General features: G+C 40.4%; 1 protein-coding gene and 1 long non-coding RNA gene across 6 annotated transcripts in view; one reads left to right on the forward strand and one right to left on the reverse strand.

The window, feature by feature from the left end:
- The window catches only part of Neto (Neuropilin and tolloid-like), a 102,830-nt gene that overhangs the window by 66,555 nt on the left and 8,530 nt on the right, over positions 1 to 27,745 (reverse strand). The window lies entirely within an intron of this gene.
- LOC143264748 (uncharacterized) lies at positions 19,384 to 22,394 on the forward strand. 5 transcript variants are annotated; one of them, XR_013038666.1, is made up of 4 exons: positions 19,384 to 19,739; positions 20,912 to 21,159; positions 21,238 to 21,671; positions 21,751 to 22,394. It is a non-coding gene; the product is annotated as an uncharacterized LOC143264748 (long non-coding RNA). The 5 variants fall into 5 exon arrangements; XR_013038664.1 differs by having other exon boundaries at positions 21,779 to 22,394; XR_013038663.1 differs by having other exon boundaries at positions 19,384 to 19,792; positions 21,238 to 22,394.

The raw sequence follows: 27,745 nt of genomic DNA on the forward strand, positions 1-27,745 counted from the left end.
ATTTTTTAGACCTTCACCTTTTGTTACAAAGCTAAATATAACCTAACCTGACCATACGTCAAGTTGACTTTAAATATTCTCTACAATAATGCAACCAACCCTTTCAATGTAACGAAACATGACTCTAAAACCGTAAAGTTCAGAAAATCGATGAACTTCCATCGACTCGAAACAAGTTTAACCAACTTTGCTGAGTTTAATTCCACAAGGTCCCGTTCTGAAAGATTTGACTCGCAGAGTTAACTGGTGGATAGTTCGTAAAATCCAGCGGGAAGAAAAACACGGAGTACGTTGTTGATTTAATAACTTTCCGCGAAAGCGTTGCGCGTTTCGTACAAAATTTCTCGTGTTTGATATTTTCATTCAATTTCAAGCTTGATCCTTGGAAATCGTTTGCGCGGATGTAGCGAACCCATTACGGGTGTAACGGTTTTCCGAAGGTGGACGTTGCAGCTATTTTACCCATCGAAAGATTTTTATTTTAACGAACCCGAGCGTTATTGGGAAGCAGGCCGGAATACCAATAAGCACGGTAAAATAATCACCGGCTTGCTCGCGTACAGGAATTTTGCGTCAGCAGTTATTGAACTTAATATCCGAGTAATTGAGGAGACAGGATGGCCACCACGGCTTGCCGATAGGAAATAGAAAATCGAGGTTCGAGCATCTTGATCATCTTTCTGCATCCTGCTCGGCCTGTTTCTTTAATTTCCTCTTTTGGAGGAATGTTTTGCATACATTTTATCATAAATAACATCGGAATTAATACAGAAATTACGGTAGAAAGTTCAAACGGTAGATGCAGAGTCCTTCAATTGCAGTAAAACAGTAGTGGCTTTTACTTTGTGTTTCAGCGAACTATAGGAAGCTAACCGTTTTATCGAGTAAAAGGTGGATTTGATCGCAACAATGGTAAAAGCAGGCAGATTGCGTGAAAGGATTACGCGGTCGAATTTTGAATAGCGTACACGGGACTTGTTACTTGGATCGAGCAAGCGTACAATCCCTAATTTCAGGTAAACTGCCCACACCCAATCCCGTGAGTTAAACCATCGTTCACGCGGGTTTACGGCGTGTTAATTGCTATTGAATGTAACACACGAAAGTGCCCTGTTTCTACCATTAACAGCTCCTGTGCAATTAAGTTTCTAGTTTCTCGATGAATTTATTTCATAACGATACCACCAACTTTGTCTATTAGTGGATTGGAAACTGATACTGTATCGGAATAATTTCCGGAGTGCTCCACATGTGCTTGCTCCAGTGCGATGTAGAATGTCACTTGGATAACATATGTATACGAGGGGAATGTTTCTTGTTCTACATTTCAGAGGAACACTTGCAGATGAAAATTTCTACTCTTTTTTATTCTAGATTTTTTAATTTCTGGTCAAATCAGAATTCACTTGTTATACGACAAAATTATTTACCAGAAAAAAGATAGTGTTTATAAAAATTATATGTAGAATACTGTTTCTACGTCTTACGAAGTCAGCCATTGGTACTTGCTCGAAGTATTCAGACGCAGTCCACACATGTTTGTTCATCGGAAAGTAGATACAAAGTTCGCTCGTACTTCAACACAGCGGAATACATGTACGAAACAGATGTTCTGTTGACAATGATAATGGTGCAAGTCAGACTTGTATCATTGTAATTGCAACTGTTTCCTGTGTGTGTTTGTTTTGCTAGTTCATGACATTGTCACCATAAATTAACCCGTTGAATGCCGCACTGAAAACGACCCTGCAGTAGGGAATATTGTTGTAGCAATTATTCAGAACGTGATTTCATTCGATGTAACCTTTACAGTTTTCTATATTTCAAACATCCATTCTAATTTATTTTGTTCTTCGTGTAAGTATGCGTCTTTCTTGAGAAATAAAAATCACATTTACGGAGAAATGTCTTCTTTCTGTAAGTGTGTCATTTTGGGGTAATATATTACCAGGAAGTTTATCATAATGTAATAAAGTCTTTCGCATAATAAGGATTGAGCGACTTATATCACTTCGTCCATTGATATTAACTGGGGAAGAGTTTACCATATTAAAATAGTCTACCTTCTTCTGAATAAAGACACAATTTCACTTTGGTTACATCTTTGACTATTTCATACTTTGAAGCTAATGAAATTTCCACATTCAAAAATTTTCAAAGGCAGAAGCTTTCAAACCAGTTCACTATTTTAAGTCTCGTGACGCACCAGTTGCGTCAGTTATACTTACAGTTGTCTTTAATTTTACTCAAGTTTTAAATCCACTTCAAGTTGGAGTACGTTGGAGCTTTCTTTGTCTATTTTAATGTGTTAGCTGATTAGTTCTGACGCACCTAAACCATAAAGGGGTTAAAAGAATGATCGATGTACAAGGAAGGTAGAGGAGCGCTGCATTAAATTCTGACTCGTTAACGTCGGAAACGTGTATCGTTATCGAGTGTGCCGATAATCTCGTCTAATCCCTGTAACAGGTACCGAAGGATCAAATCTGCCGGTTTCAATTTCGAGTCCCATCTACCCGCGGCGGCCAAAATTGAGATGCAATCTGTCCGTGAAGGAGCATCCATTGCCTCGAAGGGGATTTGCGCGTGCCATCTATGCAGCAGCCAGTTAGCGCTGGATAGTGGTTTACGTTAATCGGATGCAAGTTCTGGACTAATGCGCATCCGTCTCGGTGACGTTATCACGGTCATCGTCTGTCCGATGACTATCGTTACGTTTCTGATCCGACATGCATGTCCACCGCGCGTTTCCGTTCGACGCTCTGACGAACACAAAATTCCAACGTCCGACATTATTGGACTCTTGCCGGGGTAACCGCCTCGAATGGTCGCGGGCACATAGTCAACGCAAAGAAAAACTTGTCTGTGGGCATTTCAACCTTGATTAAGGGAAACCGTCTAGCCAAGTCTGAGTTAATGAAAGGGTATCCATCAGACTGATTGCGCCACGTGTAACGTAATAATCAGGGCAAATATTGAAGCTGCGGTTTGCATCGACAAACGAGTATTGAAGATCGGACAGGGGGAGATAAGCGGGGTACTTTTTTAAGAGGATTGACATTGACGTAGAGAGTGAAGGGGATCTTCTGATGTTATCAATGTGGTTTCTGCAAATTTTGGATTATATAAAAAATCATTATGATGGTTTCGTCAGAATAGCCTGTTAGCATCATGTAAGTTTGAAGGTTCGTCAGTTGTAAATATATTTTAATACCTTGACTGTCACAGTGAACATATGTGGCCAGACATATTCATAAGAACAAGGAAACCCTTCAATTTCATCTCGTAATTTGTCAGTACATATCATTGTCTAAGAGCCATCAGAAGCTTCTTTTCCTTGCTTCACTATAAATAATACACATAACTGAATGTGTCACATATGACCACCAATGTTCTACATGTTACATCTACATTATACCCATATGTTAACTATCCACAGATAGTTGATGTACAATTCACCTACACATTCACAAACCGTTCCAACCAAATTGTCCGTATTTTAATGTCAAATGTAGACAATTACAAGTACACAATTTGTACAATACGAGAAATAAACGTGTATGGTCAGTTAGAAACTCGATTGCCGCAAATTAATCCGAGAAGCAACGAAGCGTCATGGCAGCAGTCGCCGCATTGGAACAAGGTAGAGATTCCAGTGAACTTTAACCTGTCATGTCTTGGATACACAAAGTTTGCTTCGGAGTTTCTGCGGAATATCGCGCTAGTCGCTAATTAACGAACAGACGTAACTATCATAGCAATTTCAATGACTAAGTTAGCCCCGTGTTTTTTGAAACGTATCTTCTCTTGCTGCTTGCGGTGTTACATTTATTGGTACGGTTTACAAATCAAGAGATACAGTTCAACGCGTCCGAAACACAATACGAAGTACAGCGTATCAACTCGCTGAAACACGATGCGTTGAAACGTCTTTCGAAACACGATACATATGTGATGAAACACGTGTGCCGAAATTCAATGAGTCAACGTACAGCACGGCAAAACACAACGCTCGGGGGATAACACGGAATTTAATGTGTCGTGCAACGCTGTGAAACAACGTTGAAATACCACGTGTCAAAATGGAACATGTAGACAATTAGCGCGTCAAGGTACAACGCGTGACTGCTCAACCGAAATTCACCACGAAATAGAACGAGTTGAAACACATTGCAACACTTAAAGCAAGGAAATTTCGTTTGTCAATTTAATAGAACGAAAAATAATTGCTCGATATTTCAGTGAAATATCGATATTGCATATTTATAATTTCGGAAGCAACGCGTCTCGATAACGTGTCAAACTAATATCGATTTCATTGGATACCTATATGTTTGATAGTAATCGACATAGTAATTTGCGAGGTGGTTTCGAGCACTAATCATCCACGCACCCGAGGCGTATCGGAGAAATTAAAATCACGATCAGTTGATGTATTCAAGTAAAATCGCGTGTAACAGAAAATTATCAAAATTACATCGTGTATTTCCAAGCTATTTATCCGATTCCCGACTGAGAGAACTCGCGAAAGCTTTTTTGTTTTTAATGAAACGTTCTCGCTTCGTGTCAGAAGTTTGTGCGATAAAGCTGCTTTGTTACTTTCATCGTGAGAATTTTTAAGCTCGATTAATGGACTATAGAACGTCTTTCTCTTTTTAGTATGCGTCAGTACCGTGACGTTACTGGAGAACTTTTGCGGCAATCGACGTCTCTGCTTCGTTTCCACTCTTTGTTAATTTTTCTCCGTTATGTTCGCACTCGTATTGAAATTAATAGATTTATGGCGTTGGAACTCTTTCTAGACTCGACAAAGCACTCGGTGGTGACTCGTGAACGTTAGGGGATGGACGTCCTTATACTCTATACATATTTATTAAGAATTGCAGATTTTATTTTTCAAAATAGGAACCTTAAAGTGCTGCCATAAATCTCACGTGTATATAAAATAAAATAAGGAGTAAATTTTCGAGTAGAAGTAAAGTTTCGATACTCCTCGTCGAATTAAAGTAGAGGGTGTTTAATCCGCAAGGAAGTGGCCGCAAGGAGTTTCTAAGCAAGGAGGTCGATACCATTGTCGGATTTTTCGTCGAATACAGATGACTTTCGTTAATTCAAGGGGCGTAATCAGGAAGTTAATTACGACGCAGCGGTAACCGCCTCGCGATATTTTACAGCCAGCATGGAATTGCCGGTGCAGTTGCTCGCGGCAAAATTCTCGGCACGTTGGCTGTATTTCCCTTGAAGCTTTTACTCGCTACCTGACAAACCACCCACGACCAGTTAGAACTCGTAATTTAAACGAACCGTATCGTAATTCTCGCGTGATACGCCGTTCTTGCATCGATTTCTATTAAGCTATTCAATTACGCTAAATTACGCGCGGCAAGTTTGTTCCGCTGGGCGCGCGTGCTATACGCGCTGTTTCTACTACGTAAACCTTACGGGTCGTGGATGCTGTTACGTGCCTTCCCCTAACTTTCACGTTATCAGCAACACCTGTATACACCGTGGAACCGTTTACGAAAACTTGCAGCCATGTCATCTCGATCGCGTGTACATTACATTAAGTAGGTAAAGACTGGAGCCATCTTCTAACAAATGGAGGTCTTCTGACGTGGTCACCTTTTAATGTGGACTTAGAAATTTTTACGTTCAAATCTCTGAATCACCACATCTCTCCATTTCTAAATTACGACTATAAATATCTAAATCTTCTGATCCATAAATATGTGAATCTGTAAATCTCCGAGTACTTAAATCCTCAAATACTTGAATCTCCAAACCGCTAAATCTCCAAATCTGTAACTCTCCGACTCCTCAAATCCACAAATCCTTGAATCCCTGAATCCCTAAATCTCCAAATCTCTAACTCTCTGACTCCTTAAATCCATAAACCTTTGAATCTCCGAGTCCCTAACTCTCCAACTCCTCAAATCCTCAAATCCTCAAATCCACAAATCCTTGAATCCCTGAATCCCTAATTCTCCAAATCTCTAACTCTCCGACTCCTTAAATCCACAAACCCTTGAATCTCCGAGTCCCAAAATCTCCAGATCTGTAACTCTCCAACTCCTCAAATCCACAAATCCATAAATCCTTGAATCCACAAATCCCTAAACCTCCGAGTCTCCAACCCTCCAACTCCTCCCCAAATCCCCAAATCCCTAAATCCCCAAATTAACCACCTAAACTCCCAACTCCCCAAATTTCCAAAAGCCCATAATTCCCAATATGAAACTTCGCGCCCAGTAATGAAAATGGAGATGTTGGAGAACAGTTTCATTAGCCAGAACAATATGCTCCAATCTTGTGTATCTTCGGCTTCTTCGCAGAGTGTATATCGCTTTTTATTTCGTCGACACCACGTGCGTGTTTTTCTTGCTACAACGCAGGCGATATGTTCTGGAATTGCCTTCGCAAACAAAGTTGTAATTGCGTTGGAAAGGGGAAGGCAAAAGTTAGAGACTGCCGTTGAGTCGTTTGTTCTACCTTAAGCTGTACTCTTGTTGTTCTTCTTTTCGGTTCGGGTAACTTTATTGTTTGAAATATGTTCGTTGTTCCGGTCAAATTTTCCTCATATCCAACTTCCTAATAACGGTACATTTTTTTAGCTCGATAATGATATTTCACGCGTTAGTGAAAATGGCGTTTAAAATAAAAAATTGAAGCTGGTTCTCAATTATTCGATTATTATTATTAAACCTGCCTAAATTCTGGGGGCAGTTATCGAGAAATCAATGTATTAATATCACATTTCATATTTCAATTTTAGCCTTTCATTCGATACTGTGATGTATAATTCAATATTATTGCACATATGAAATCTGGTATTGATACTTCAAAATTCCGGTGAAAATGTTTCAAAAAGCGCACCCTTCATTGTAATATTTCTTTTTGAGTATAAAGAGACACATGGTACAATTCCATTGTTCATTTTGGCGAATCGAACAGCATCGAATTATGCCCCATTAAATCATAAGATTATATGAAAATTATAATCATCGATAATTTTCATAATGGATTTACGCTTCTTCAGAATAATCAAATTACACGTTGAAAACTGTATAACTAGTAGTTGGTAACGTTCTATCGCGTTAATCCTGCTGTAACAACGCAATAAAGCAACGAATAATTCGAGAGAGCAAGCACCGCGTCGGCGATGTTCGTTTTGTTAATTAACAGTTTGCCATTTTGCTTCTGCGACTTGTATTCGGCTGGCGGACGGCGAAAATGAAAGAAGAAAACACGAGCGCAGTGGGCGTCGGTCTCCACGGAATTCCGCGCAGCGAGCAAGCAGAATGCGGCGAAGTGAGCGTCGAATTTAATAAAACGTGCAGTCAGACAGGTTGTACAGGGATCTCGATAATTCAACGGTCATCCATGGGAACACGAGACGCGGCTAATGGGGTGCGATTTTTTGCGCGTGACGAGACGGGAATCAACGGGGCGTACCGGTACGTGGCGAGAGAACGAAATAGCGTGACGACGATCGCTACACCGCTGATCCGCTTCGATTTTAATCGACGCCAAACGTGCCGCACCGACGAATATTCCTCTACGAATTATATTAAAATCGTGCTTAATAAACGACGGACAATCTCGATGCTCAATATCGTCACTTTCTGATACGCGTGCAAACGCAATTTAACGTAAATACCTTCCGTCACACATTTCACACTTTTCTGCTTCCATCAATAAAAATGTAATTTCAATTTTTACCTCCCTTATAGCTTATTGTAACGAAAAATGTAATTTAATGTCAATCTTCATAAAGAACTTTATTATAATAATTAACTGTGCCTAATTGAATTTAAGTTGGTCTAACTGTTCGGAGAAGAAACTTAGGGGGTGATTCAGCTTCGGCATCGGATTACCGGAACACAGACTCTGTCCAGGTGACGAATGCATTACACGTCGCAGAATCTGGGTCACGTGTCTGGAGGGTCCTAGACCTTGCAATGTAGATTGAGCGTAACGCGTGTGGATTGTACACCTTAACCACATTATGACACATCGACTGTTATCGATAGCACGACACTTGAATACCAGCATAGAAACCAAACTTAACCAAACTTCGTATCTTTTAATGTCGGTTAATTTAGACCTCAACCAGACCTCATCAAACAAAGTCCAAAAGAACAATTTTATCTCGAGAAAGTTTACAACGAGGTTAAAACTTCTTCCAATTGTTCCCCAGCAGTTTGATCCACGCAAACTCCACGTGTCCACAAACAATTCTGCCGGTGGCGAGAAGATATTTGACACGTCTCAGCGGATTTCGCGCCGGCACATTCGATGCTCTCTTATCACAGAGTCGTATGTCCTGGCGAATCCCGTGACACGTTTTATCCGTGCAATGTAAGCGAAGCCTCAGATCCGAGTGAAGGAAAGAGGTGAAACGCGTCGAGTTTAGAGCGGACATTTGCAGACCGGCATTTACGGCATCGCGCGCCGACTAATCCGACTCGAATGAGTGGCGCAACCATTTCACAAATTTTCACCCGCTTCCGTGTCCGAATGGGCTCGCGGAGGAGCCTCTCTGGGCCGTGTTTACAGCAGATTAGAACGTTGTTCACCACTGAAAGGTTATATCCTAGATGAAGCGGCAAAATGGCTCGTCGAGAGGGAATCAGACCCTCCAACTTATCTTAATAACCTCCTTGTGCAGACGCTGCCGAATCAGAAGGATTTACGGAAGACTTCTCGAGTTACACAATTCCAAAATCTCTTAAATTCGCAATCCTTCGATTTCCACTAAATTTCCAAATCAATTTGCAACTTTGTAATTTTCACCCAGCTCCCAAATTCTCATATCTACAATTATGAAATCGAATCTCCATTTTTCAAACTCTTGATCCCCCAATCCCCGATTGCTTGAATTTCCAAAACCATCGCCTTCGATACGTGAGTCTAATATATAAAGTTACCGAACTCCGAGTAAAAATCGTGGTTGAAGATAATCGAAAGCGGGAGGAGTTGATTAACCTTTCGATAGCGGAGGCATTTAAGAAAAGGCATCGTTGAAAGTTGGATCAGCTCCTAGGTGGAAAAGTTTGGTATTTCGTCGGGAAGTCGGTCGCAAGTTCGCGTCAAAAATCCTCCGCTAACTACTTGGTTGAAACAACGGCCCGACTGGTTTGTTCCGCCTGCAAACAAGTCTATTATCTGACGCCTGATAATGGAACGCGGCGCGGTCGTTTGATCGTCCGTTAAGCAAATTAAAGTTGCCGCTAACGTCGTCGCTGGTCGTGCTACGTCGAACGCTCCGAAACTCTTTACAATAGCTTCGCAGCAGAACGCTGCGGTTATCTTGCGGCTTCCTCGAAAGCTAGCGCGAGTTTCCGCGTACAAATAAAGACTCGGTCGGTGTTTCACGACCGGTGTTCCGGGCAGCTTTCCAGCGGGACGTTTCGCCGAATTTGTTTGCCTTCTTTGCCACCGTCGTTTGCTCTTGCTTCGTGGTCAGCCTCGAGAAACTCGTAGCCATAGTTGGGTGGAGAAAATCTTTCTGGACGTTTTTGGCTCGTTACTTCTTTCTTCATTGTCTTTCCTGCTCCTCTTTCTCCTACACTGATTCTCCATTTAAACTCTCGAATGCACGAACGTTTTTGGTAGCACGCTCTCTTTCGTGCATGCTCTCAGGAGAAATTAAACGTTCGGTACCTGCATGCACCTCGCGTGCTCTACATTTTCTATTAGAACGAGGAGCTTACGGTAGTCGTTCGTGGAGCGCGAACGTATGCGTGAAAATATCGTTGCCAGCGATCTAGCATTTCCAAGAATCAAGGCTCTCAAGACTACCGAAACTTTCAAAAGCTATACGAGTTTCAAGACCTAAACTTTTATAGTTCGAATAAAACTCGGGGCGATTTGAAGTATACTTGACCGGAGTTAGCGATCGATGAGATCGTAAGGTATTTATGGAGTCTGTTCCGTGCTGGATGCGTGCGAGGAAAACGAACGAAAGAATGATGAGTCGGTTTTTGTCGAGATAGTTGACTCGACGTCGCAAATTTTTAAATGAAAAGCGCCACGTGCGATTGACGACGACCTTTCGAGGCAACTTGAACAGATTCGACTTCTGCATATATATTCTTCGGCGGTATATATTCTGAGGGATCAATATTGTGACAGCCGGTGTTTATTCGCGACTCGTTGGATCAACAGTCTCTTTCTATCCGACTGAACACGTCGCCGGTTGCGTTGGACACGCAGTGTTATCCTGACAGTTACCGGCCGATAAAAACACGCTCATACGAACAGATCGCGTATCCCGACGGCCAAGAGAGCAAAATGGCCATTGTGTGTTCGCGCGTTGACACGGCTTACCGCACGTGGCAACTAATATTCCCCGTTGTTCTTCTCCTATCGCGTGAACAGCCGTCAATTTTGATTTTAATTAACTCGTTTCAACACGTGGTCGACGCACGGTCTCGCTTCGATAAATTCACGCGTTTAGAAACAACGATGGACAGCTACGCTTGTCCGATCATTGCGGCCGAGTACGCTGTTGGCAAATTAATTGCTTTCCGCTAAAACTTGCTTTCATACACCGTGCGAATCGAAACGTCATCAAAAATTAATAACTGTCGAGTGCTGCAAAGGATCTCGACTCGACCCGTTCGCGAAAAATAATGATGGATTTAAAAAAACGTGAACTGTCGATATTCTGATACAGTTGGACAAATAAACCAGTTAATTTCGACATTGATGTACTCTCGGTGCTATTTCGCGAGAACTTCGCCAACAATTCGTTTCAGCGATTAGACCCACTCGTTGCGTCTTTCGATCGATGTTCGAAGTTCAGCCACTCGAAACCCTCTTCTGGATACGTTCGGCGAATGGCGGAAAAGGAATGCAAGAGCGTTGGCTCGCGAAATAAGCAGGCGGAAGAGGAGCGGCGTTATGGGCGAACGTGCAGCAGTTTTCGGAAGCCACAGTTTCCGGTGTGGCATCTCGGAAGTTTGTCGAGTGCCGAGCAAGTTGGTCGGTGAAACTCGTAGAAGCTCCGACCCTGCACGGTAATTGTACTCGCCCGATCTCGAAGTTTGTCCGCGTTTAAATAAGAAACGAATTTCTGTCGTTAGAATAGAACCGTCGGCCTTGGTGTTTCACCTTGGCTCTGATCGCGCCTTATCTTGTCTCGCTGTTTTTCATCCGGAGCCCGTTTTTCGGCTAATAAGATTTCACGGACGACGACTCGCGTGGCCCGCACTCGGGGCTGATCCTTTATCCCGCTCACGTACGCCCAGTCACTCGAGGGGATTTCGAGGGCCGTACCGACGTTGATTCCGAAAAGCTTCTTCGTCCTGTTGAGTGGAAACGGTGCCTCTTGCCTGACGACGACGGATCGATCGACCCTTCAATCTTGATTATCAACGTAATCCGATTACCCCTTTGGCCGCGTAACGGTCTTTTGTATCGTGCCGAGTGCCTCCATATTTTTTTTACGAGGATGCTCCGTGATGCCCTTGCCTCCAGTTTATTGTGCGCCGCGTGTAAATATGGGCAAATAGATACTCTGCTCGGCAACTTCCGAGGTCACCAAGTTACGACCGATGAATTCTCATCTAAAGTTTCTCGACCGAACAAGTCATTTTATGCTCGATAAATACGAAAATATTGTTACGGGCATAAACACCGTCATACAAGGTATACACTATCGTAACAAATACAGTATGCGCTTCAACACGTTGATCGTCGTAATGAAACTTCACGTTCTTTTGTAATTATTATTTTTCTATTATCAAGTGTGACTGTTTCACTGTGGTCATACGTAACATTTGTGGTACTATAGAATTAATTAAAAAGTACTTATTTCAACTTGCTGAATAATGATTTACCTTCCGAGTGCATAGGGTTAACACTAAACTTACCGACATATAATGTGTACTTAATTTGAAATTAAGAAGTAAATGAGCAAACGACGAAACATAAATTAGTACACACATCTATCTTGATGAAAATCAATGCTAATTTTAAGGAATGTATTTTAACAAAATATGAACCTTATAATAAGAAACTTGTAGAGCGGTCATTTGACCGGTCTGGTAGCTTCAGTGTTAATCACGCAAAGAACAACTAAACGAAATATGTTTGGTGAACAGAGTGGTACTCGCAGCTAGTAGTATCAACAGAGAGTATCAATAGAAAGACTAACAGAGTTCTAGCAACAGAGGTTGCAGCGTGCATGCTAACAAGTGAAACAAACCCGCGAGTGATCAGACGTGCCGGTCTGATCAACGTGATCACCGTCGAAAGAGGAGATCGCTCGACGCATGATTATTGGATTTTTAAACGGGCAACGAGCTAGGGGCGTGCCGTGTTTTCTGCCCATGAAACTGTCAGCCGTCAGCTGCAACAAGCGTAGCTCGAGGAATAAATGAATCGAAACTGACGAACAGTTGCTGTTGGTTTAATTTCACTGTGCTTCGTTCGACGCGTGTTCGAAACATGGAGTAACATGGTCGATCAAGCTCCGTGATAACGTTTACCGATAAGAGAAGGCAATATAACGACCCGTGGAAGGTTTCCAACCGCACGAAATAAATCACCGGGGTGAAAAGGCGCGCGTTTCGGGCGTAACGCTGCGTAAGTAATTCGCCGACAATCTCGCGTTAGAATTCCTTGAAATTTTACAGTGGCAAGCATAATCGTAAGTTTACGGTGAATGCGGACGTGACTATTATGCGAGTGTACATTTTACGCGGGGAAAGGAACACGACTACCTCGGGTTCCGTGCCGTCAGGATTTCCTGTTTGGAACGAACGAATAGCCACGCGTCCGCGAGAAAATATTACACCACTGAATTGTTACAGGTTCGGATGAATCTACGAGCCTGTGCGCCACGCCACGTTATCTTTCCTGCATACTACAGCTTTATCAGATTTTCCCTCCCGATAGATTTACGGGAACCTGAAGACATTTCCGTAACTAGCTAGATTAGGCTTGAAATACTGCATTTGTTCTGTCATTTTTTCAAACACCATAAATCATCGCTTTTAAGAATTTACAAAATCACGTTTTATCGGTTTTCTCGCAGATTCATTGAGAATTCCGATAACGTTTCTCACAGATATTCAATATCGTAAAGATATCTCGAATGGAAATTTAAAAACGTTTAACGTTACGACTTTTTGAATTTTCAAACCGATTCTCAAATATTCTGTAAAAACTTGTGTTTATGCATGTGTCGAAGGCTTCTTCAGTATTTTTCTGATAACGTTAGTGGCGAAGAGTTGGTAAGTGTTTTTGTTCAGCGTTTATGGATGCATCATAAATTCGCGCGACCAAAGCGTAGAGAAAGTGTCGACCGAATCGATACACAGAGGCAAATTTGCCTGATATATGATAATGGATCGTTATGCTAATGGCTAGTATTCTCTGCGGCTATGCCACGATTATATATTAAAATTTGAATAAAAGTTCATCGACCAAATATCTACCGACAAACGTTGCTCTTGCGAATATCGAAGAGCTATATTACAAATATTCACGCAGTTAATTAACAGAAAAAACAATACATCAATAAAAACAATAATTACAAGTACCTACGAGAGGAAATACACCCGTGTGCTTTTCAACGAGTTCACAATGTCCCGGGAGTATAAAGAAATTTTGCATAAATATAGATTTATTAAGGAAATAATTTTCAGCGGTCGCGAAGCAGCATAATTTATGCAAAACGCTACCGAAAATGGGGAGCTTGATCGATATTAACCGGCGAATGCTTTCCACCGCGTATAAAATATGCAGGAAATAATTACGGGAACTTTTTGTATATTTCGTAGAGCTGATATAACATTCTGTTGATAGTGCTAATTACGTTTTTCACATCGTTACAATCTATTAAGCTCCACCATGCGCTCCATTTCGTCCCTGTCCTTTGTGAACATCGTGTGTGAGTTTATTCCGACGTTTCTCGTTTGTTCTACGCTCCACAGGGACGATTCTTCGTTCCTCGGACAAATTTTGTCGCGCAGAAACCGTCGGAATTTCCGGTTGACAAACGAGCCCGGTCGTTTCCGATGGTAATGGAGCAAGTTCGTTCGACACAAGCGTGGCTGTCCCTGTCAATCGGCAAAGATGAATTTCACTTTTGACAAAATGTATCAGTCCGCCGGAAAGTGTGCTCAAAACTCAATTCGTTTCAATGTGACATTTTTCGAAACCTTTCGTACGAACAATCTCTGTTATCGATAGCGTTGATCGATTACCGGTGTCACGTTGTTGCGAAGCAGTTTGCAAAGTATCGATAATTGCCGACAAATTGAGGCTGCATCTCCCGTCTGGCGTTTCGCTCCTCTTTTATTTGGAATTAAGCTACGTTTTCCAATAAAGAGTATTAAATGTTTCATGAGGCAGACTCTAGCTATATTGTAGTGGAACTGTAGCGATTCTTCGGTCGGATAAATTGACTAAAAAATATTCTCGTTTTGTACGGCAATAATATCGCTGGAATTCGTGCGCGATAGAACGCGTGACATGCAACGCATTGCAGTCTACAATTGACAGTGCAACGACGATATATCGTTATTCTATTTCCCAAGCGTGATCGCGATAAATCTATTGTTACAGACACGAAACTGGATTAACGTAGCCCGCACAATGCTAGAAATTAAAGTTCAGCTTCATAAAAGGAATAAACTTTAAAACGTTTCCGAGTTAAATTATTGCTACGGTATCGAGATAATTCTGCTTGCAATTTTAATTTCAAATCAAATTATTGCGCAGTGAAATTCATCAAAATTTGTCGAATAATCTTTAAATGGTCAATGATGTCAATAACGCGCCAAAATAACGTTTGCGGCCCGTTACCAATAAATTAATTTGTTCTCGTACGAGCATATGAAATTTTGTATACACGAATTTCATCGAAATAAACACCGACAATTTAAACTGAAATTAGCAAATATCAAGTACACCGTGGAAATTATTAATTGCTCCTTTTTCGAGTTGTTGTATTTTCTCCGGTGGTGTTTCTATTCTTCCAGTCCCAGGACTCGTTCGAATGTTCTTCCTGTTTCCTCTCGCATCGAGCCCCTCGTTCTTCTCGCGTTTCCGCCCTTCTCTTCCGGTGTTTCCCTCGGTCGTTCTTCTTATTATCCTCCGGGTCTCTGCCCCAGTTCTCTTCTTTTAACTCGAACCTCCGTCTTTTCTTCCCGGAATTACGTCGGCGCGAATGTTTGCCCTGTTCCCTCTCGCCGAGAACTCTTTCCTCGCTCGTCTCGAAATTTGCCGTAGTTTCCCAATCGCCGAGCCGACCAGAAAAGAAACCGGAAATGAAACGAAATTCCGAAGGAACCTGATTTAACCACTCGTCCATTTTTCATCCGGTTTACGCCATTTTGGAGATCTTTATAGGCTTCAATATTCTTCTTCAACTTCAAGATTTTTTTAGAGAAATATAAAAGATAGTATTTCTATTTTCCTCAACAAAACCTTTGTCTATAGGATTTTATTGCTGATCATAATTTAATGACTAGCACCTGCATCCTCCATATAAATTTAAAATAATAGACAAAAATGTATTCAGTAAATTTTTCCCCAATAAATCTTTGTTCACCCATATTTTACATTCTCCCGTATTTCCTTAAAAAGCACCATCTATCTCGCGTCTCTAAAGTGACATAACCTCTTAAGAAACCTGCTTCTCGGTAAACAAATTCGAATCCCGAGCTGGAAGACTGATTACGCGAATGTCGGTACCTCGTTACACTTCTTTCCTTCCTTTTTCCTCGTACGGCTCGCAGTGGAAACATCGACATTTGACTTTCGTTCAATCTTATAGAAAATAGGAAGGTTTTCAGAGAACAACAGAACGTACGTGCTTTCAACCGGGCCATACGTTTTACACGGAGTGAGCAGTTGTCGACTGGAAAAAGACTTTTCTTCATTCCGTGGTGGCGTTAACTCCCCGTTCACGATGAATGCTGAATGGACGTTGTAACGGGGCTACCAGACAGTTTCTCGTTCGAATGGAAAATGACTGACGAATGAAAGACTAGTTGCGAGGAATCAGAGAATCGAAAAACAGCGAGATTCGTTTGGTTTTGTCATATTTTAAAATGAAATGGTAAGCGGTTTTTGTAGAGAAAAAAGTTTGTCTACTCTGCAAGAAAGAGAGTGCACTATGTTTATTATGCACTGTACTTTAATACAAGAAATAGTTGTCTTGATCGATTAACCACTGACTTCTGTTTCAATAACTCAGTCAATTAACGCGTAGGTAAATTAATTACAGATACGTTGAATTTCAGAATTTCACTCACGAGTGAATTTATTAATGCAAAGTTCGATTTCAATATCTCAATACACGAGAATTAATTAATTTCCAGCGGAGTATCTGTACATACTCCACATTCACCTGTACACAAGTCATCAGTAAACCCAGAAACTCGTACACGACAGAATAGTAAAATAATAAGGAACAGAACAAGGTATATTTTTATGAAACACTTTCCCGCGAACGTGCCCATGGCGTTCAATACCCTCCTGTCCAGCAATCAACTCAGATCCTTCGCACAGCCCTCGCAATTTACGTTGGAGAGTGTCGACAATCGAACTCGTCAATAAAACTAAGCACCCGCCGCGTCGAAGATTGAAAACGAGACGTGATCGCGATTTCATTTAGTTCACGAAGATGCGCTCGGACTGACTGGCTATTTCCATGCAAATACGATCGATCTACGTATTCGCTGATACCAGCTATTCCTTCCTGGACGATGCTTTTACAGAAAAGAAATCGAAGGCCACTCGGTAAACAGCGAAACATGCAATTCCAGTGATGTTAGTATCATTTTTATGGTGCTTTCTTACAATTGCAGGATGCTGACGGTATCAGGGTGCATTATTTTTGGGGTGATGGGAGACGTTTTATTAATTTGGGATTTGGGGGTTTGGCGAGTTGGGAGTTTGGGGGTTGGTTATTTGAAGAGTTGACAATTTGGGGGTTTGAGTAGTTGAAGACTTGAGAATTAGGGGGGGGGGGGGTGGAATTTGAAAATTTGAGAATTTGGGGGTTTGGGTATTCGAACGCTTGAGAATTTGGAGGATTTGGGTATTTGAAGGCTTGAGAATTTGGGGGTTTGGGTATTCGAACACTTGAGAATTTGGGGGCTTTGGGTATTTGAAGGCTTGAGAATTTGGGGGATGTGGAAACTTGAAGATTTGAGAATTTGGAGGGTTTGGGTATTTGAAGGCTTGAGAATTTGGGGGGTGTAGAAACTTAAAGACTTGAGTATTTGGGGGTTTGGGTACTCGAACACTTGAGAATTTGGGGGATTTGGGTATTTGAAGGCTTGAGAATTTGGGGGATGCGGAAACTTGAAGATTTGAGAATTTGGGGGGTTTGGGTACTTGAAGGCTTGAGAATATGGGGGATGTGGAAACTTGAAGATTTGAGAATTTAGGAGGTTTGGGTATTTGAAGGCTTGAGAATATGGGGGATGTGGAAACTTGAAGATTTGAGAATTTGGAGGGTTTGGGTATTTGAAGGCTTGAGAATTTGGGGGATGTGGAAACTTGAAGATTTGAGAATTTGGAGGGTTTGGGTATTTGAAGGCTTGAGAATTTGGGGGATGTGGAAACTTGAAGATTTGAGAATTTAGGAGGTTTGGGTATTTGAAGGCTTGAGAATTTGGGGGGTGTGGAAACTTGAAGACTTGAGTATTTGGGGGTTTGGGTACTCGAACACTTGAGAATTTGGGGGATTTGGGTATTTGAAGGCTTGAGAATTTGGGGGATGCGGAAACTTGAAGATTTGAGAATTTAGGGGGTTTGGGTATTCGAACACTTGATAATTTGGGGTGTTTGTAAACTTGCACACTTGAGAATTTGGAGGGTTCAGGAACTTAAAGACTTGAAAATTTTGGGTTTTGGGTACTTAATGGTTCAAGTAATGGAATTTGTAGCTTTAGTACTTTATACATTTAGAAATCTGACGGTTGAAAACTTATGAGATCTCACAGAAATTTACAAACATAAAACTTAATAAAGGTTAACCCTTTGCACTCGAAGGTAATTTGACTGTTTACGAACAGCACTTTAAAACTTAGTTAAAATGTTAAATGAATTCTTTTGAGGTTTTATTATTTCTCTACTAATAATTTCCACTGTTTATACGTCACACATGTCATATTGAGTCAGTTAAAAAAAGCTCATTTCAAATTATTGTACCAAATAAAATGGTCACCTCTCGAGCGCAAAGGGTTAATAATGAACCACGTATCTTTTGTAAGGGTTAGACCCGTAGATACGTCATTATCGCGTATTGTCGAGACGTTTGGTCGTCTAGGGGACGTTGGAGCAGCGAGGAATCGGTTGCCAGAAATCTCGGAATTGGGTCAATTCGAGTCGCGCGGCGTCTTGGAGCGGTTTATTAACAAAACCCCGCACCGTAACCTTCGTCTCTTTCCCTTCTGCGTCCGCGACCGAATGTAGGTTGATGTATTAATATCATTAACTCGCGTACGAACCGTTTCGGCGCGTGTACCCGCTCCACTGCTCGTCGGCCAAATCACGAGCCCTTCGGTTGCTCGCTTCTTCGGGACCCGGGTATTTTAAGACCGTTCGATTTCCTCGAGATTCGTTCGACCAAGAAAATCAGACAAATGTTAACCTACCGAAACACCGACGCTTTCTTCGACTTAAGAGGCGGGATTATTTATGGGTTAGGAACCAAAGTACTTGAAATCGAAAGTGTTTGAAAGAGTCTGCACCCTGAAATCAGGGTAAAAGTTCTGAAACTGCAGAATATTTCAACCCCACATTATCAAAAGAGCCGTTATTTCAATTTGAAATAAAATTTGTTTCCGCGTACGGAGTTTGCACAGATTTAATTGTCCGTGATTAATGGCCGCCGCAGTCTGTTTTGCTATTATACAATTTTCGCTTTAATTATCAGTTGGCGAGCATAAAGGAGTTTAATATCAGTGATTATAAACCGTGGTGAAAAAACTTGAACCAGTGCATGATCGTGTACTTTTGTTTTGTAAAACTTGCATCCGTGTTCGGATGAAATACGAGCTTAAAATATCCATAATTCTTTTCCACGTTGCAATAAATAATATGATAAAGCGAATAAATCTTGTTTGAAAATGCAGTATAAATAAGCTGAATGCGAACGAAATAAAATAGCGTTGATAACTTAATTTATCCTCCATTCTGCGAATCAATAATCCCGCATAACAATAATCGCTTTCGGGTAAACGTGGAAAGCATTTCGAGCTGCGCTAATCGGGCAAACCGAAATTGCCGAAACTTTTGACAAATCGCATCAATAACGAACAAGAAGCAACGTTAGAGGTCAGATAATTCGAACGACGCCATTTTATGTTGCATTCTTACGTTGATAACAGTTGTACCTCTGATACATATGTGAGCTCCATCGAACTGTAGTTAAGGCAAGGCTTTAATTCCTTCCGACAATTATCCCTGGATCCTTGAAAGCACAGGGCAGAAGAGAGATTAGAGGTCCTTGGATGGCCGCTGGCGAACGTGGCGCGAAATTGTCGGGGAATTTCAGTTTATGATGTCGCTCTGTGCTACATGGTTACGGGACCAACTTCAAAATGAAGGGGATTACGAACCCTTCTTCTCCGGCTTAATTGCTGGACCGACACCTTGCGAAATTTCAACTTGACGTTCTACAGCAATGCTAGTTCAAGCCTTTCTTCAAGGTCTTACATTCTGTACATCTTGTCATCTGCACGTGGAATTATACTTGGTGAACTTCTGAGGTTACCAAACTTTGCACTCATACTTAAATTTCACATTCTTATAGACTTATATGGTAGGCTATGGAGAAGGCACATAACCTTACATTTTTTATTTAATTATATATGCTGAGGTTCGGTTGTCGAACTTTGCACTTATACTTAAATTTGACATTCTTTTAGACTTATAAGGTGATAGGCTAGCAGAAATACTGAACACGTATAACCTCACATTTTTTATCTAATTATGCTGAGGTTTGGTTATCAAACTTTGCACTCATACTTAAATTCAACATTCTTGTAGATTTACTTATAAGGTTATAGGTTATGAAGAATACTGAACATACATAGCCTCACATTTTTTATTTAATTATATATGCTGAGGTTTGGTTATCAAATTTTGCACTCATACTTAAATTCAACATGTTTGTAGATTTACTTATAAGGTTATAAGTTATCACGAATACTGAACATCCATGACCTTAAATTTTTTATTTGATTATATATGTTGAGGCTTGGCTATCAAACTTTGTACTTGTACCTAAATTCAACATTCTTGTAGATTTACTTATAAGGTTATAGGTTATCACGAATACTAAACATACATGACCTCAAATTTTTTATTTGATTATATATGTTGAGGCTTGGCTATCAAACTTTGTACTTGTACCTAAATTCAACATTTGTGTAGATTTACTTATAAGGTTATAAGTTATCACGAATACTGAACATACATGACCTCAAATTTTTTATTTGATTATATATGTTGAGGCTTGGCTATCAAACTTTGTACTTGTACCTAAATTCAACATTATTGTAGATTTACTTATAAGTTTATAGGCTATAAAGAATACTGAACATACATAACCTCACATTTCTGATCTAAATATATATACTTTTAACATACAGTTTTAACATACAGTTTTAACATACAGTTTTAACATACAGTTTTAACATACAGTTTTAACATACAGTTTTAACATAATGTTTTAACATACAGTTTTAACATACAGTTTTAACATAAAGTTTTAACATACAGTTTTAACATATAGTTTTAACATAAAGTTTTAACATACACTTTTTAACATACAGTTTTAACATATAGTTTTAACATAAAATTTTAACATACAGTTTTAACATAAAGTTTTAACATACAGTTTTAACATACAGTTTTAACATACAGTTTTAGCATACAGTTTCAGGATGAAGAAGTTTGAAGAAACACTATTGCAAATCAAAGATGCCAAACATCTAATCAACCGCGTATTTTCGACACGAAAAAAAGAGGTGCAAAAATCGATTTTTGATCTGGCACAATATTCCACGAATGGTGAAACGAAGTTTATTTTGTTGCATCGAATTTTGATCGCAGCAAAGGAAAATTAACAACTTCGACCGCATCGGTTCGGGCAGGCTTTTGCAGCTGTTTGAAAGCTTTTAAAAGGTATTATCAGAGCCGACCGCGTAGATAGAAACAATTCGGACAATATCGTTGCATCGGACGGATTGCGTTTCATTTCAGTACGTAATTGTGCCAGGACTGGAATGCAATAATGCAGTTACTCCGAATGGGCAAAGGAGTCGGAATACCGTTGCACGAAAAGTAATAACGTACCATGAACGATGAAACACGGAATCGAAAATGCAAACTTTGTACATATTACTTAGGTGTTCGGAATCTGAAACAATGGTAGAAATAGTCGATAGGAGGTTTGAAAAATTAGATTTCCTTGCACTTCGGATCTGGCGTCGAACGGAGAAACACCGTTCAGTTCATAACGATCGGGGACACAAAATAATTCGATAACGTCCACTCTACGTGGCAATGAACATTCCCCTGAATTTCTCTCTTGGCGAAAGCCTCGATGCTGCGACTAGATCCAATTGCAGTAATCGGTCCCCTGAAAGCGCTGTTATTGTTAGCTGAAACTAGACGTTAATGTTTCATCCGTGGACGTAAGTTATTGGAAATCAAACTGCTAATAGAATTACTTTCTCTATGATCTTCAACCACGTCTAATAGCGAGATAATTAGTTAAGGTCTGAAAACTTCATTGTCACAGAACAAGTCTGGTAATCGAATTATCGAACGGAAGTTCATGAAAGACCCGGCTGTATTTCTTTCGTTCGACCACGTCTGTATTCGATGACACGCTTCGTCGGCGGTTTATTCGTGCGTGACGACAATAAAGCGTGAACAGAAGTTCCTATCGAGCATTTTCGAATCGGTTATTGTAACCGGAAGCTTCCGGAACGTGGACTGCGTTCCCGGAAACGTCATAGCTACCCGACATTTTCCATCGCTTCGCCCCCGATATCCTGTGCGGATCTTAACAAATTTTATGCTTTCCACTGTTGCGATAGAACGATTAATTTTCAAAATTGTATTATTGTAAATGAACGAACGTTGTCGAAGCTGCATGCGGAAATTGAGCGAAACAATTTTGATTTGAATAATTCAAACGATAAATTAACTCCAAATACGTAACACTGTATAATACATAAGACTCTCTGTAAACAATATTGGTGTATCAATTGTACTGCTTTGAACAAATGACAAACATGTTGATTTGTATAATAGCCCACAGAATGTTAATTGGTGTTTGGAAATAAACAGGCGAATCGTAACAAACTAACAATGAAATAAATATTTGAGCTTTGAAAGCGGCGAAAATAATATCAAACGTGAATATTTAGAGTAAACGTTTAATAAATATAAATGAAATATAATTTTGAATATTCGTTGGTTCAAAAATTACAAGTTTGGCAATTTTGTAGAATAAGGCGACACAAAAGGACAATAAATTTCAATATTCATAATTTAAACACTAACACCATGATACCTCTAATGAGATAGCCACGCACTGATAACAAAAAATAATTTTACCAGAGCTCTCCACAGAAACTTTATTGACTTTCGAGCCAACAAATTCTGACACTATGAATCGCAATATTTCGTCCACAAAATCGACTGCAAAACTGGAATAAAAAAAACTAAAAAAGAGCGAAAACGAAATTAAGTCAGTTATATCGTCTCTTTTATCGCGATGACAATTTGATCGATGAACACTTCGGTGTTTTATATCACTGTTATTGTTTCGTGTCGGAGGCCAGAGGGTGTTTAAGAGCGGTCCATTTTTCAGGATATTCAGTATGACGAAAATCCACTTTGACACCTCCAGGGCGGGCGTCTGGAGAGTCACAAAGACTTCGTATTTCTTTGAAATTACCTGGTAGCCAGGCTCGGCTTAAATCTTTCTGTAGGGCCGTTTATGCGCTTCAAATGGTTACTGGGTCTGCAAGAGCGTCGTTGCAGTTTCCCTTTTTCACCCTGAGGCCACCCTTTTTCGCTCGCTTCTTCACTTTCGCTTGTCAGTAACTTATTCACGCTCTCTGGTTACCCTTGAAATTTACGCGGACTATTTTAACGTTGTTTATGCTACACAGGGAACAGCGAAATTGTCCGGCGGTCAAAGGGCACACTGCATCAATGAAAGAGGTTCTTTTACGAGTGTACTCGCGAAAGTTACCAAAGGGTGCTTTTAACTGATTAAAGGAAGGCAATTGTAAGTTCAAGATTGAAAGAACCTGCAACGAATTAAATGACTCCTTTAATTTCTTGCTCAAAGAATTCTCGTTACTTATGTTCTGAAATATATTTTACCATTATGCAGTTTGTTCGCTGATCGATTTATAATTGATAGATGTTGCACATTTGCTCGGTAATCCAGTAATAAGAAAGCGGGATGTTCTTCGCCATAAATCCTCGTTTCGGTTGACACTTTACATCGTTCCGCCGTTTCGAGAGGCAGACGACAGATATCTTTCGCTTCCTGCACGGCCATTTATTTCGTGCACGACGATTCGAGTCGATACGCCCGACAAGCGATTGAATCGTTCGCGTAACATTGTAAATACGTAATTGCGAGAAGCAAACGGAGAAAGCTCGATGGGATTCCACGATGGCAAGCTTATTGCCGGGCAACAGAGAAAAGCGAATGGAAACGACGCGAAGCGTTCCTCTGGGCCGTCCTGGAATCCAATTTCACTGATAAACGCCTCCGCGTGCAATTAATCGAAGTCTGTCTCCATCGGTATCGGCACGGTTGCAAATTTAATTAACTGAATTTCTGCTGGTCAGCGCCGATTACCTCGCATCCGTGAAATTTCTCCCGAAAAAATTTCGCTTTCCGTTTGAAGTCGTGCTTTTGATTTATTCGCGGATCCAAAGCTTACGGATTTACATCGTTATTGGATTTTCTACGAATTACGAGTTTTCGCGAGAACGATCTATTTCTCTGATCTGCTTGCCCGCCGTTATTGCCCACGGCTTAGCCCCCGTTCAGACTTGTTCAGGAGTTTTTGTATCTAATTAAACGGGGATCAGAACTGCAACGGTTTTACTGTTCGCGAATTTATTGCAAGGCTTAACGAGTACGTGATCGTTGAAAATAGTGTTCGACGTTGATTTCAGCTGTCTTGTTAACTGTTTGGGTACATTTGAGTTAGATTCGTCATCTGTTTACTTGGGCGAAGTTACGGTGGACGAGTCTGACACGTCATTTGAATTTAAGAAGACTTCTACATATTAATCCATATAGACAAATTAAATCCGTCCATGGGCATAACAATCTTCAAATAATTCAGTGCTCAAAGGATTAAAAGTAGAAAGCAAGAGTAAATTCACTGTATCACGTGATGATATACTAGAGTGTTTTTCGATCATCACGAATCAGAATTTCCAATTGTGAAAACGAGGGGACCATAACCAGGACGTGGGACAAAAAGGCGACAACGACGGCAGCCAGCTATTAGTCTTCAGGATTTTATCTACTGCCTACGCTGCAGAAACGGGGCGCCCGGATTTCTATGCGAAAAATATGAGGGAATCGATATATCCAGACGAAAATTTTCCCTCTCTCATTCGAAAATTTATCCCCGATATTATCGTTTCCAGGCTGTATTTATTTTGTGCCGGTACGCAAACAAAATATCGAACAATTTACATCCGAAATCGCTTCCTGGTTATACATTATGTAAATGCTGCGTATTTGCCAGTTGCGTATCTTTAATCCTTCAGGGTATTCCTTGTGTCATTAAACAGTGTTTATTTTTATTACATCGAAATTTGATCAGCTGCTTTTCTTTTAACGCGATCTAAAGAGAAGGAAGTGTCGAAGACTTTAAGAGCTTTATAGACTCTGGAGGCTCTATTATGGGGACCTTAGGGAGCCGACGAAAAAGTTATTACCTAATTTGCAGAAAGAGCTCTGTTACACGGCTTTTTTCTCTGGGGAACCATAACGTACCCAGCACACATGATCACTTACAGCACGTAAAAAAATACGGTTTAATTAAAATTGACCCACTAGTCGTTAAAATGATTAAACGACACGTTCCATTTATAAAAACCACCTAATCACCCTCTGTAAGCTATAAGATGAATAAAACGTCAGAGAAATATAACCTTTTCCCCAAGTTTTTCCACGCCTTTTTACACGAACATTTATGAACGCAAGAGTACTCGAAACTGATATGAATACACGTTTAGACCGGCGTAATAGCACGATTTTGAGCCTTGCAAAGTGTTTTTGATCAAACGAAACCACTTTCCAGCGAAAGAAAGTTCACGCTCGATAAAAGGAATTTAAATTGCGTATGAAATTTTTCGCACCCTCGTAAGATCAAATTGTATAGCTTCCGAGATAAACATTTACAATTTAAAACGCAGAGTATTATCCGATGCGAGTGCGGAATATTTATTAGCAATCAGGACCGCAAATTGTTCGCGATACATTGACTTTAATAAACCACGACGTCGAGTAACTTCTGTAGCCAGTTTCACCCCCAGTTTTGTCCTCGATCCTAACGCTGATAACCAAGTTTATCAGCCCTTTCCTGGCTGGCATTAAATTTGCGAACTTGCCAATTACTGCGGCACTTCTTACGTAATACTTTCGGACGTAATCGAACGCATTCGGTGATCAAATTTATCTGATTTAATAACCTTGCAAATTTATTAGATATGTCAAAATCAGAGGTATAATATTAAGAGAAAAAAATTGAAATGTTCTGTCAATTTAGTATCAAGTGACGCAAGGGGTGCGTCACACTGAAAATAGTGCAAGGGATTAAATGTGTAGATTTCTCTGTTTTTATTTTGATCACTCTGTATATACGCGTTATCTGCCATCTCGACGTTATTGACGTGGCAAAATGAATTTGCCACCGTAAATCCTTTAATAATTCAGGTTGACTCGACCCCGCGCTTCGATCTTCATCGTTCAACGACGAAGCGAGACTTTGCAATTTTCTTGGCTCGCAACGAGTCAAAAGCTTCTCCCGTCTGTATTTTCTTCTGAGAGGCTTGTACGCGGAAACACCTACACAAAACCACTTGCCGTCGGTTCCGGGTAAGCACATTAAACGACTTGCAGTTTCGTTACGGTCCGCCATTTTCTTCTCCGCAAGAAACGCGAGTAGGGAAAACGATCGAGCCCTTTGTGTGTTGAACGGTTTCGATCGTATCGTGGAATTTGGATAATTTCGCGATCGTGATTCTTCTATCTTTCTTGTTAGTTTTGCGAGACACGAAAGTGGTAAGTGGATAAAACGGCTAATTCGGAAACCGGGGACTTTGAAGCGAGATGAACGATAGCGTATTCCGCCGGGGCAAAAATGAGGCATTCATCTTTTGCAGAAACGATTTCTCCGTGGAGAGAGACTGAATGTTGGAAACACTTTGCGAAATTGAACGTTTACATTTAGAGTTCGGAGCACGCCTTTTCACCAAACTGTTTCTGAATAGTTTTCCGGGATATTTTTGAGCTCCACTTTGCTGGCAGTAGTATTAAAAATCGATGTGGGTTTCGATGAAATTCGGTATAAAGCTGCAGTTTCGAGGAAAGAACGCTGTACATGTTAATGGAAGGAAATATAAACATTATACAGGCATGTGGAATTCTTGAAATAAAAATAGATTTACAACTACTCCAATTATAATCTATGCCATTTCGTAGTAAGGTAAGGCTTCGGTAATTATGCACAATAGATCTGGAAATTGGTGGCTCACATTCTGAGATACGCTTTCGCTTTGAAATGCATCGGATCGCTCGTTATCGCTTTATTCCATTCACTCACTATGTATCCATTTGTTCTCTTCGGCCACGCTATTCAGTGTAATCTGATTAGTAGATCTGCCCATTTCAAACACGATAATGTTCGAATAGGTGGATCTATTACTCTGTAATTGTAGTCTGCAATTAGATTCACATACCATCCGTGTAGCAACTTTGTAGCCTTTAAGCTTAACCTTTCATTTCACTTTATTCATTTATGTGCAATTAACCATTGTAAGAATAGACGATTATAAAGTAATAAGAATTTCATATACATATAATAAGAATTTCACAAGATACGCAAATAACTTAATAATTATGTATAGATTTGATCAATGCACAAACAAAATGATTGAACTCTTGATGACGCGATTCGGTTACGAAGTATCACGCTGCAGCGAATGCTGCTTGCGTGTACTTATGAAATAAATATTTTAAGACGCGTTATCTTTATTCAGATTAAACGTTCTCTGCCTTTTTATTTAAATATTATTAGCTACGCAGTTTCAGACAAACATGCATTACTTCGCACAAGTATCGCATAAGCAAAGAGGAAGAAGTATAATTGAATAACATTATAGTACAGATTTAGCATCTAATTTCAATTTCGAGCTTAGGTCACGAAACCCCTGATTCAGCGAACAATCGTAAATGTGAAAAGAAAGAGAGTCGTAGGTTGCAGGAATTATGCAACGATTCCAGCATCGCGGATGATTGCCGGAAGATTGTTCCCTGACAAAGTAGGTTTCACATCGAACCACCGATGGAACATTCATTCTGTATGACGCGCAATCCGTCAGGGGATTCCTGAGACTCGATATTGAAATTGTAGCTTGTTGCTCCTTCCCGTAACTTACGACTCCGCTGAAAATTTACGAGCTATCGAGCCTCCTGATTGACGATAATCGTTTG

The sequence above is a fragment of the Megachile rotundata genome, chromosome 7 (genome assembly GCF_050947335.1).
Source record: "Megachile rotundata isolate GNS110a chromosome 7, iyMegRotu1, whole genome shotgun sequence".
Classification (NCBI taxonomy): domain Eukaryota; kingdom Metazoa; phylum Arthropoda; class Insecta; order Hymenoptera; family Megachilidae; genus Megachile; species Megachile rotundata.